Source organism: Hypomesus nipponensis, chromosome 19 (genome assembly GCF_054491055.1).
Source record: "Hypomesus nipponensis isolate SF chromosome 19, ASM5449105v1, whole genome shotgun sequence".
NCBI lineage: Eukaryota > Metazoa > Chordata > Actinopteri > Osmeriformes > Osmeridae > Hypomesus > Hypomesus nipponensis.
The window spans coordinates 16,914,972-16,928,688 of NC_140379.1; positions in this window are offsets into that span (position 1 = coordinate 16,914,972).

Sequence of the window (13,717 nt, forward strand, 5' to 3'; positions counted from 1 at the left end):
GTTGATTCTGTATCCTGGTCCTCCCCTCTGCTAAAAGAACAAACAAAGGACGCCTTCATGTGGATAAAGAAAAAGAAAAACAGCATGGCGTGTGTCAATGGAAAGGGAGACGTATAATTCACCTGAGAGCAGGGCTGGGCCTGTGTTCCGACCCCATATGGCACTAATTGAAAGGCAAAGCCTTCTGGGAAGCAGTGAGAGCAGGGTTATCCAAGGCCATCCCTGAGGGGACAGAGCTGGGCACAGAACATTTCACTCACATATAATAGCACGCCCGGCACACAATGATTGCTTTCTCTTGAACTGATGGACAGGATGGCTCAATGGTTTGATATTGTAGGTAGTGTGATGTTCTCTACAGACTGCCAGCATTAGCTAGCACTCTGCTGAATTTCAACGTGACTGTGCCTGTTAGGGGATGTCTCGATGGTTGTGTTTGAATGCACACCATTTCAAAGCTCTCGTTTTGCCTGACAAAAGTAACATTCTAGTGTATGCTGCCATGCCATTTTGTGCGAGTGAATTGTTCTGTGCTCTAGACTTCTGGTACTTGCTGGACTAGTCTCGGCAACAGACCACTCAGGCCGTTGGCTGTTGTGGAGACATCTTTGCTAACCACCAGTGTGGACAGACTGACAGCCGCACAAAAGGTTAATGATTTGCTGGCCAAACCTGCCAGTCGAAGCCTATTCTTCTGTTACTGTAAAGGTCACCAGTATGAAGATGTTCCTCGGTCCATGCATTCAAAGGAAATGGTCAATTCAATTCTGCGTGTTAACAGCCCATCTAGTGTCAGCACCTGTGTGCTGTGTGGTTGGATGGTAGGTGACTGGGAGAGAGAATACAGGACAACTTGCAAAGGGCCAAACCCGTCCGGTCACTTCCTGGTATCCATGTTGGGTCCAATGACATCAGCTGCTCGCCTCCTTGATTGATCTTTGTTCCTCAGCATCAATACGGCATCAAGAATAAATACTCCTGTTCTAATGCAAGAGACGATGCTGCCTCGGAATGCTGCAGGGAAAATCTTGCAATCATATATCCAATTGACTGCCTTTTGGCAGATTGACAGTGCTTACTGGAGGTTGAAGTTGAGCTGAGGGAGTTTAATAGATGCTACAGAAAGAGCACACACTGAGGGTTGCATCAAAATAAAATCACTGACAAGCATTTGCATATCAGGATTGCATGCACAGGCGCCCGCCCGCGCGCGCGCGCGCACACACACACACACACACCACAGACACACACACACAAGGACACATGATGTTTGTGCTTCTCAAGGTTACAGTGCATCAAGGTTACAGTGTTGCCAATCCATCGGGCTAAAAACACTTAGAGAATGTTCTAGCCAGAAAATCGCTTAAATGCTCATGGCAACAAAAACATGTTTGGCTTCTATGTTAGTTAACTGAAACAACTATATTAAATGATCATTATTTACCTCCTCAGTACAATGCATAACAGTAATCACAAAAGCGTTAGCAGAGACTGGTCAGGGTATATGGAGAGGATGGCTTGGAATAACAGTCCTGGAGAAAAGCTGTGGACTAACCATAAGCTCTGTGGTTTATGATACCGACACTGGGACTAAAAACAAATTGTGTCTTTCTATGTCCATGTGTGTGTGTGTGTGTGTGTGTGTGTGTGTGTGTGTGTATTTCACCCATACGTGTTAATATCCCTGGCTACTGAAAAGACTTAAGTGAAGACCATTCATTTTGTGCATGGTCAGCCAAGCCAGCGTTGATGCTGTTGTGTGTCTCAGGCCTAATACCCTTACTTTACTGCACCACCTTCAAGCATAATGCAGACAGAGACTAGGGGTCCAGCTGGACTATTATTTCTAGTGATGCAGGATAACCAGATGCAGTACTCTTGTATTTCCATGAGGTTGGGATTCCGTTTTTCTGTGTCTGTTTTCCAGACCTCATATAAGGGGATGAATGCCTCATTATTCTTGTCAGCCCTTGCTCTGTGGCAGACAGTGCTCTCTCTCTTCTCTCTCTTTACCTCTTCCATTCAGTTTACCTGCCACCTGCAGACAGACTTGCTCTCTGTGCTGATCTCTATCAGCAAACAAACAAACAGAGAAAACAAAGTCAGGTAACATTGTCATGAAATGTCTGAATGTGGGGGGCTGCAGTTGTTGATTTATAAATGCATTGGAGACTTAAAGGTCTCCCCCTCACTTCCTTAATGGCTGAGGTTCTGAAAAGCAACTCAAATGTAGATTTAATCCATCAATGACTTTGTCATTGTTTGACTGTGGAGGAATCAAGATACTTAACATGCACATTTCGAACAAAAACAATTGCCAGATGAGAAAGCATGCAAACACTAAATGTATTCTTCCCGTGGAGTTTGTTCGTTTGAAATGAGACTTCAGAGTGACAGCAGTAGAATGTGCTGATCAGTCCTACTGAACTGACAATTCACACAGGTGAGCTATGGCGAGGTCTTGTCCTGAAAGCCATCACTGTACTGTCGGAATACCCCCCCCACCACACAGATTGGACCCAGGGTCTCCCCCTCCAATCTCATTCCTTCCATTACCATCATTACCCAGCCAGGAGACCGAGAGTCTGGACGTTTGGACAAAAGTCAGTGAGTAGAGGTCCAGGAAGGGCCTTCTCCCCTGCCCCCTGAAAGGAAGCCAGCTGGTCTAATGATGCTGTTCCCTCACAGGTCAGCGTCTGGTCTGTCACTCGGAGCTCTATGGCTGCTCCATGAGACTGCTGTGATCGTCCCTGAGAGAGTGGGGATGACATCTCGAATGCAGGGAAGGAGACCTGTCTCGTTTTAACATTGATGAGGCAGAACTTTCAGGTGACCAGCTTTCTTGGAAATGACTTCTATGATGAGTTTAACGTGAAATGGGCTCTGAGGCGCAGAAGGTAAAACCTGGCGATTTACCCCGTCAAGGTCGAAAAGAGAAAGACACTGTCACCTATCTGCCCATTTGAAAAAGTAATTTTGTTCTGCTATGGCTACTGACTGATTATGAAAACATCATGCAGAATGTGCGAGTAAATTATGCATAAAATGCTTTTTCATCCATGTCATATTCTCTTTGGCAGAAACAGTTTTGATGTACCAACCACAGGGGACGAAACAATCACAGTGAGAGATAAAAGGGTGTGTTCAACGCCAGGAACACTGACACGGACCACTTGTTGAGAATCTATCTTCTAAGAAACAAGGACAGTGGACATCTCCTTCTCAGGTCTCCTACAGTGTAAACAGGACCCCTCGGTCGCCACAGCCCAGCTGAGACAGCTCTGACGAGGAGACCAGAGGAAGGCTGCACACACACTCGTCATCGAGTGCCAGCCTTGGACGGAGGGGGGTGGGTGGGTGGGGGATTGGGCACAGCCGGGGGGCTTGGGGGGGGGGGGGAGGGTGTATCTCACGCGTGACTGGCTGAGTGACAGACTTGCTAGGCTGGTGCAGAGGGGTGTTAGGGCGTGATGGTTGGCAGGAGGGAGGCGTCGTAGACGCGCCGAGATGGGGAGGTGGCGGGAGGATGCTGAGGAGAGGGGGGGGTTGAGATCCTGAGAGGATAGAGAAGACGGTGGGAGAAAGGAGAAGAGGGGATGGGAAGATGGGGGGGGGGGGGGGGGCAAAATGGAGTCCTGACCCGATCTATATGATGTGCCTTTTAGACTGCCGGACAGGTCAGGGCGTAGACAAGGGCAGACAATTATTTCCATCTCACTGACCACAGTCATTTCTTCTCTCTCTTTCTTTCTTACTCTCTCTCTCAGTCTCAGAGAGCAATATTTATGTTTTGTTTGCCTTCATTTAAACTTCATCATATGTTGCTACTGGCTCCTTTGTTCCAACACCTTGAGAAACCCTAACCTGCTACTCCAGAACTGCTGACGAGGTTATGAGGTTGGCACGTAATGACAGTGATTTACAGCCCCCCCTTCCCTGCCCCAGCCTCCAATCACCAAGGACAACGGGGAGACTTAAAGGAGAGCGACTCCCTCTCTGACGACGGTGAGGTAGCTAATCTCTAGTCAGGACGTTTCACAACATACGGTGGTGATCATTAGCCAGCCTTGGCATCAGCATGTGTACAACTTTGGTGCCTCTGTGACTAGTCAGACAACGAATCGCTGTGCAGAACCATCAACCATAAATGGTGCAGTTCAACCGACATCCTCCTCTCATTGAGGAGCGAACATGTTCAGCGGTCTCAAGTGTTTCCTCAACCACTAGGGACCCATCAGACGCAGACAGACAAGGAAAGAGGAAAAAAAGAGAGGAAAGAAAAATAAAGACCTACTGAGACGCTTCTGTTAAAAGATAGGAAAAAGGAGCAGGACAGAAGGGGGGGAGGGAGGGAAAAAACACTTCAACAAAAGGTAGTTGACTAAATGTGTGTTCACACACACACACACACAAAAACACACACAAACTCTACAGGAGTTCACGCTGAACTCAATTGCCGAGGGATATTGATGCTCAGCCTTCTGCTGTGCTAAACTTGTCAGCTCCTTTGTTTGCCAGTATCCCCTGAGTGTTGTCATTCTGACACAGAAACACCTCTCCTCTGCTCTGCTCTCCTCTTTTTTTCTGCTCTCCTTTCATCTCTTCTGCTCTGCTCTCCTCCTCTCATGTCCTGTCCACTCTTCTGCCTTGGTCTCATCAGCCCCCTTTTATTCTCCAATGTACCTGGCAGAGTCCCTCTTCAACTGTTCCACTGATTTTGCCAGGGCAACCTCACTCAAGCCACCCACTCTCCCATGCACAGATATACATTGAGCGCTAAGAGCAATGAAGTGAATCAAAATAAGCTATTCAACGACACAAGTCAATAAGAATACCAGCATCAGTGCAAGAGATTCTCACTACCCCGGCGTCATGTGTGCAGTCAAGACAAGAGAGAGATAATGTCCTAATACTCCACTAAAGTATTTACACAATGCAAGACTCCAGCTCTCAGGCAGCAGTTCTGTTCATTTCCCTGTATGAAAGATGGAGTGAATCTGAACAGTGCTCTGGTATTACACGCTCAACAGAGCTGAACCCCGTGGGATCACTCTACAAACACTAGCTTCGACTAAAATCAACAGCAGAAAAGCCGAACGAGAGTAGGTGTAGAAGCAGAGCAGGCATGAGAGAGAGGGAGTTTTAGGGGGGGGAGGGAGGACAAAAGAGAGAGGGAAAGCGAGAAGAGGGAGAGAGGAAGAAAGAATAGGGAAAGAGGAGGAGAAAAAATGAGTGTAAGAAAGAAGAGAGTATGAAAGAAGAGAGAGTGACGGAGTGAGGAAACGGAGGAGTGATGCTAGGAATGTTCCCTGATCGGTTTTATTCACTAGCACTACAGACATTGATTAACAAGGACCACTTAGATGATGGTTAGCTCCATATTCAATTCTGCCCACACAAGCACTTCATTATAAGTCATTTAAATATTCCAGCTATCTTATAGAAGAATGGCGTTGTAAGGTGAATCTTAAGTAGGACCCATTTTCGACTCAACACTTCACAGGGAATTTACAATATATGGGTAGAAGCAAGCAGACTATCAGCTCAGATTTGGTTCATAAATCTGGGATGTAACACTTTGAAAAACTGACAGGGACACTGAGCTGGACAGAATGGACTGCCACAAGCAACTCCTTAAGTAGCAGGCGACAGATAAGCAGTATATTCCAACAGCTCACACTGTTGGAATAGGTATACGAAAAGTCTGACATTTCCCTTCAGGGTCCCTCCAAGTGTCTATTGCAGAGAGTGTATAGTGAATCTAACAGGCTCTCTACTCTTACATTACAGGAAGTCCTATGAATATGCTGAGCATCAAAGTGGAACAAAAGCCCTGGATGAGCATCCAATCATCTCTCTTTTCCCCTCTCCCTCTCAACAGCGTGGCACTGTACAAAAACAAGCCTTTACCTAAATGCATTCACTCTGCAGATGGATCCACAAATGTGCACGCCACGAAGGCCAGCAGTGACATTAGAGTATTATAGTAATCATCCAGGTACTGATAATCATCCCTGACGCATGAGCTGGTTTGCCTGATGGTGTGGAGGCATGCTGAGAAGCAGAGTCGAGGGGAGGCAGCCAGGAGAGCTCAGTAGCCTACTTAACTCTTGAGGCTCATTCGAGTTCTCACATAGCAGATCTGAGATTGTGACACTCTTTGTCCCTTTCTGCTCTTCTCCACTAGGGAACCGCCGTCACAGTGCCCAGGTCTAGCTGACATCATTAACATTTCCTCATGACATATTCACCGTGTTCCTCGTGTTTTTTTCCCTAGTGTTCATTCTGACACGCTCCCTTAAGAGATGAGAAGACTTTGTGCTGATTCGGGGGGTTGTTCAGGTATTCTTGCGAAGAAAGAAACCATTTGACAGGAAGTTCACATGGGTGAGGAGCATTTGAAAGAGGATGCACGCTCTGATACTGAATCATGAATGCTCAGCCCACACCTGCCCCTCCCCTGGCTCAGTGGGCACACACACACACACACACACACACACACACACACACAGTCCCACTGTGGCTGACACGGTGCCGGCCGGAGGTGTTGAGGGAAGGATTCAGCATGCCTTAACATGGAGGGTCTGGATGGAGGGCACACACTGCCGCCATTAGCATTAGACATTTTAAGGGGCCTAGTGGAATTTCTTTTCATGTGGCCAAAATGCCCTTGCCGTCGATCAGTTGTTAGCTTTAAATACAAAAAAAGTGTTACAACTGTATTAAAAGTGACACGTTTAAATGTTATGCCCCTATAGGAAATATTCTGTCCTGTCTCATGAGTCTGTACTGTCACAATGAGCCATACTTGGATTTCTATCATATATCACACATTCAATTACTTTCAGCATTGTAAGGATGTCATCAAGTTAGTTTGGTATGCTGTCACATCTTTCTTAGATCGCTCTGGCTGTAAGTTCTGATAATTGTTGCTTTCAGATTGGCACGGTTTCAGCTGAACCCAGGGACACACCATTAATGAAGTGCAAATTAACCCTGTCATGAAGCCACCACTGACAATATAATAACAAATTGGAACTAAAACAAAATCCATTGGCTGCTTTCTGCATTTTAAATTGCCCTTCTTGGTAACTACTTTGCCAGTCTTGACAACAACAAAGGACACAACATCAGGTAATTAGGCAAATACGACAACTGTGTCTCAGCCTCAGTGCCTAAAATTATGTTGGTGGTTAGAGTTGTTTATCCAAGTCAGGCTCTGAGAGATTGAAAGACAAGTAAACACATTTCATTAGTTTTTTTTTGTACTCTGAGAGATTCCATCTGTAAGAGCAGAAATCTATTTCCTGTTGGCATGAACAGGAACACTGTGTTTGGGCAGGTAGAGTCTGTTAATAGCAGCTCATTATCTGGCTTGACGGCACTCCTGGGCACAGAGATTAAAAGTTGTGAGAGTGTTTATCACAGTGATTCTACTTTTGATCTTTCTCTATGGTCTACAGAACATCAGATAAAACACACCGCAACTGCCTCACTTTCAACTGTGTGCTCAAAGCTGACAGACAAAGTCCGTAATGTCAGTAATGTTCCATCAGTCAACGGATGTGTGTGTGTGTGTGTGTGTGTGTGTGTATGTGTATTGAAGGGTAAATGTAAGAATGTTGTATGTGTAGGTACAAAAAAAAATAGTTCTGTTTAAATAAATGTGTATTAGACATTACTTAGTAAACTGTTTTCTGGCAATTAGCTGAAATAAATACAAAATCTTTACTATGAAGAGGTCTAGCTATTGCTTCAATTGTTTTTATGAATCTGCCATGTTCTACAGCTTCTATAGCCCACACAGCAGTTTGATTTTCTTTCTTGTTGATTTGTTGAAACTGTGAAATTGAAAACATGATGTGTGTGGACACAGTCAGTCATATCATTTCTCAGAAATTTCCATTGGAAATGTACATAGTACATAGAGCAGCACACAACATTAGAGCAGAACAATTACTATACTGTCAGTGATAAATGCAAACACATGCTTAATTTGTGGTAGACTGAAATGAGAAGTGATTAGTAAAATGTTAGTCAGAAACGGGAGTGCATTTATTGAATAGGGATAGGATTATTCATGGGTTGACATTCTGCTTATTGGTAATAGTAAAACAATGGCGTAGATGGTCCACTGATTTGTGGGAATATAGATGACAAGTTGCTGCTGTGTCCCACTTACAAAGCTCATAAACAAGACCATTACATTTTTCATGGGTATCGAAGTAAGCTGTCTCTTTAGGTCTGTAATATGTTTGGAAGACAAAGGGTGCTTAACTCCTATCAATACAAACTTCTCCTTGTCTTACACTGCCATTTGAGAGTTTAACCCTCATCACTTATTAATGGTAATTACCAAAAAAACCTTTAAGAAGGTTTTCTTCAGATCATTATTCACCTTTGAAATGCTCCCATAAATCTGGCTTGGGGGGTAAAGGTGTAATTGATACGATTGACCACAAGTGAGACTATTAGCATCACCTGTTATAGACATGGCCCTGACCTTCACACTACTCAAGTTGACTTCAGAAGACTCAAATCTATCATGCCCAAGTAACCTGTCCTTTAAAGTTTAAGTATGTGATTTTCTTTATATTTTAAAGCATTTTATTACAACCACCAGTTGAGCACATAAAATGGATTCCCTCTCTTGCTGTGTGGACTGGTCTTGCCCAGTATTGACAATGTTTGCAATAGATTTGAGATTAAATCCTAGGGTTTATTGAATGTGTCGAGGTGCCTATCCAAATGGGCTTGTTATCTTGTGAAAGCCAAGCCTCACAGGGAATGGAAGGCTGCAGATAAGATGGCAACCATCATGAGCTGGGATGTGTTTTTTTTCAGGGTTGGAGTCATAAAAGTAATGATTTTTCTGTAATGACGGCCATGCACACACACACGCAAACATTCGTGCGCATGCACGCACGCACGCACACACACACTTTGAGAGTGAGCTGGGAGAGAGATGAAATGAAGAACCCAGTTGTAACTCGTAAATCATATAAGTTTTTCCAGAGGAGGAAATTGGATTCTGCCCTAATGTCCTAAACTTAAGAGCAAACCAATTGGGCTCAAAAAATGACCATATACCTAATCATACAATTTATAGATATCAACTGCAGGAGAGAACAAAATTAAAAACTGCCTACAGGGTATTTCACATTTCCAGCTTTCAGATATTCTGTTATCTAGATTCTTAATTAAAAGGAGTGGGCTATATTCTCCAGGATAGGATCCTATTGTGGGGCAAAAATACTAAACCAGTACACACAGAGAAGACAATGAAAAGGACGCATTTAGGCGTTGTCATTTACATTTACATTTAGTCATTTAGTCATTTAGCAAACACTTTTATCCAGAGCGACTTACAGTAAGTACAGGGACATTCCCCCGTGGCAAGTAGGGTGAAGTGCCCAAAGACACAAAATCATTATTGCACGGCCGGGTATCAAACCGGCAACCTTCAGATTACTAGCCCAATTCCCTAACCGCTCAGCCACCTGACTCCCTAAATGTGTTTATCATTTATTTCTCACATCCCTTCACCTGCAACAACACGTTGCAGTTGCCTACATCTGTGTATGCACCGTCTCGGGTAATCCTTGACAATGCTAATACTGCCTGTGTGTGGGTACTGCACCTATCTGGACCTGTCACAGGAGGGCCTTTGTTGCTCGGCAGGGCCAAGACAGCATTTAGTTATCTGTTCTCCTAACTGACTCTAAACACAGCCACCTGTCTCCATTGTAAAACAGGAAGCACACTCGGCGGCTTACCTCCATGCTCTGTCAGTCGTGCAGATGGATAATTAATTAGTGGCCTTTAGGGCAAAGACATGCATTGCATATTACACTCGATAGTTACAGTATGAAGCCTCTGATTAGATTAGCTAACCTTGAAACCTCTCAGTGCCAGATTCCATACACGGTATGACATTAGGACTGGCGCTGGTCTGGGGATCACAAAGGCTGCTGAACAAAGCTTCCAGAATGGGACTTGAGATGTGACTGTGTCAGATCTTGTCCATGAAGATGGAACCCAGATTGACATTGGAACATGTTCAAGAAGACCAAGGCCAGACCTAACTTGGAAGTTTATCAAGTGAAACTTTTCGGGGACATTATATATGAAGAGGATGTTTCATTTATCATTCCTGGTGAATATACTGTGTACATTTTTCATCTTTAATGTGTAAAAGAGGTTGTTCTGATAAATATGTGGGCTGGTTCCTATTCCTCTCATCTACCATGCCTTTTAATGATTGGTTATGAAACTTTAATGAAGAAGACCTGCAGGCTCTCGGAAAGGCTGATTACCATTGCCACCCTTTTATTTATTCATTCCTTTTTTATTCTTTATTTATTTATTTGGCTATTTTTGCATAGTTGCTGTATGCTTTCCAGGGCAAGGTGCCAACTGAGCTTCTCGACTCTTAACTTTCCTCTTTGGGAACCTCACTTTCTGACACTGCATCTCTGGCACTGCACGTCAGTGGATCTCATCCTACCTGTCGGGAAGAACCTACCAGGTCTCCAGGGGAGGCAAAGTGTCAGCCCCCCTCAAGAGCGCCTGCTCCCAACCCAAGCTCTTCTTTTGTCTTGCCCCCCAATTGTGGAATCATCTCCCCACCTCCATCAGAGACACTGAAAGACGGGCTAAAGACACACTTGTTCCGGGAGTACAACGGTACTTAATATTTGTTGGATCTGATGTTATTTTATTTGCTCAAGGAACACAATGACACTTATTGAGGGACTTGTTGCACTTGTTGGTTAGTTGTACCTGATTGAACTACTTGTATTCGCTGTTAATTATATTTTTGTTGCTTGCTTTCCTTCAGGTACACTCTTGCACCTAGGAGGTTTGTGCTGTTTAATTTGTTTGACTACAATGCTCTCATGTTTCTTCCCTTTGGCACTTATTTGCTTTTCAAATGTATGCTTCATGTTTTGGCAACCCGCAATGTTTTGGGGACTATTTTGGGTTTATGATCATTGACCTGTGCACTTTTGTAAAGCTCTCTCTTGGAAGTCGCTTTGGATAAAAATCTGCTAAATTAATAAATGTAAATGTAATGTGAGTCTGTGGGGGGAGAAGAAACCGAAGAAGCCTCCCCATTCTGCAGACGTTCAGCGCATTAAGCCCAGCTCCGCTCCCCCCAGAACAGAGAGAAGAGGTGAGGGTTCAAATCAATGTTATGCCATTGAAAAACGGCCGAAAAGGAAAAGGCATTTAATGAAAGTCAATAGCTCATGCAGTTTCAAGCTCTTTTTGAAGGGAGAGGTTCTTGCATAAGAGTGAAACTCTAGCCTCTGTATTGGTATTCTCATCTGAGGGTGAGAGGCGGAGGCATAGTGACATAAGTATGTTGTGTAACTGGGTCAATATGAGCCGGAACACAACATCAAGGGGATAAGAGGTGGAGAAGTAGATAGGTCATCATCCACATAATTCATACTTCATCCACACCACCAACAGATGTGATTCACATTCCATTGAATTATACTTGCTTTTGGGAGGACATTTAAGAAAATCAGTTGTATATTATATACTATTCTATAAGTGTATTTCTGTGTCAGTTCAGCAACATAGGTCACGTAAATCTTATATGGATGTTTGACTGAGCCATCCATGGTCGATGATGGTCGAGGTGTCTCACATGGGGCAAAAAGCAACTGTCAAAAATGCTACTTGCTACCTGCTACTACAAATGCTTGTGAATCACACCATGAGTCCTTACTACCTGAAATCCTTATGGATTGTCATATTGCATGCTGTGGACAAAGGCTACATGACTCACTATGGAATTCAGTCATAAGGTTTTTTTGTAGACTCAGCAAAGAGCACTTCAACACTCTCACTGGAATTGAACTACTAGGATAGGATTCTGGGGAAAAAAAACATTTATGTTTTTGGGATATTGGTTTTTATGAAGAGGTCTAGCTATTGCTTCAATTGTTTTTATGAATCTGCCATGTTCTACAGCTTCTATAGCCCACACAGCAGTTTGATTTTCTTTCTTGTTGATTTGTTGAAACTGTGAAATTGAAAACATGATGTGTGTGGACACAGTCAGTCATATCATTTCTCAGAAATTTCCATTGGAAATGTACATAGTAAACAGAGGGAGGATGATTATTCCATTCTTACCTACCATATGTCATTCTGCTCAATAACTGTGTCGGTGGGACTCTAAAAATAGTCTAATTCATGAGTGCATTATTTGAGAAAGGGTAGGCAGAGAGCTGTTGAGGATCACCAACTGGTGTTCTAACCGCTATCTGGCTGCACACACGAGTGCCAGTTTCTTTTCTTTAATGTGACGCCATCTGACCGATTGTAAGGGAAGTATGACAGTCACACTTACAGTAAACGTAATCCTCTTTGAATTTCTTTTGTGAAAGAAGACCCCACAACCGCTTTTATTAAAATACTCTTCCCTTCCAGTCTGTGTGGTATTCATTCATACACAGGACGTCAAAGAGGACGCGTGTAAGCTTGAGGAAGACCGGTAAAAATGCCCTTTAGCTTTACCTTCTGTCTGTATAAGCCCCTAGAGAATAACACTTGTGTGTTCCCGTCCTTAAACACACCGACTATCGTGGACAGCAGAGGGGTTTGTCTGCACTGGCAGAATCCTGTTATCAGCTAGATACACTGCCAGACAGAGCGAGCTCGGCCCTGTTTGTTCTTTATCACATGGCAGGGAGAGAAAGATGGCAGTGGCACGGCTCCCACCTCCACCCTTCAACCTGTGCTGGTATCTCCCCACAGCATCACTCATGTGTCACCATCCACTCGTGGAAACTCACGTGGCAGCGCCGCCCACGCACCACAATCGATTGGCCTCCTACATATGCACTGCTGCAGGAGGTAGTCCACCCACCCACAGTCCATTCACGAACAAGCACGCACAAAATGATTTCAGCTTTCTGACACCGGAGCTTAGAAGACCCAAACCGTATGCGCTAGCTAAAAATAATTGCGCATATACCTACCAAGTACACACACAGGTGCGTACACACACACATACTGTAGCAGCCTCACTATGTTTTCAATTTATTTCATTCAATCTGTCACATGAGCCATAATACAAGAATAGCAAAGAAATTGGTTCCATTTAACAAATATACCTACCTACTATAAACAGGAATTCGGCAAGGCAGAGAATTGGTTAGTAAAGACAAAAAGAAACTCAGACTGGAGAAGAATTTCTCAGAGCAACTGTTGTTATACTCTGAACACCAAGACAAATGACCCTCACAGCACAAGGGAAAAATGAGTCACTTCCTTGTCTGTGAATGTCCCTGGATTCTAATCCCACTATAGGCCTAAACTGAGTGTTAAAGAGCCATTTGAGGTAATTCAAGATCTGACTACAGGAGCCATTAGCCTGTATTTCTTTAACATTCGATACCTGCTACATAGACTAGTCAGGAGTTTGCCTATCACCGTAAAACCCCACAGGTTTTGAGCAGTCTAACTAACCAAGAGAAACCGATGGGTATGCAGCAGAAAAAGCCCATTCAAATTAGGCCACTTATCTCTAAGCTGCAAGTTACTAATGGCGAACAGAGATGCACACCAACCTCCTTTCGCTCACCCATTTCATCAAACAGATAAAGGAGGTAAAATGCTTAAATGGCCTCCTCATCTCTGGCCAAACCTGGCGCTATGTTTCTACTGTGAAGCCGAGCAGTGCCCTTCGACATCACAC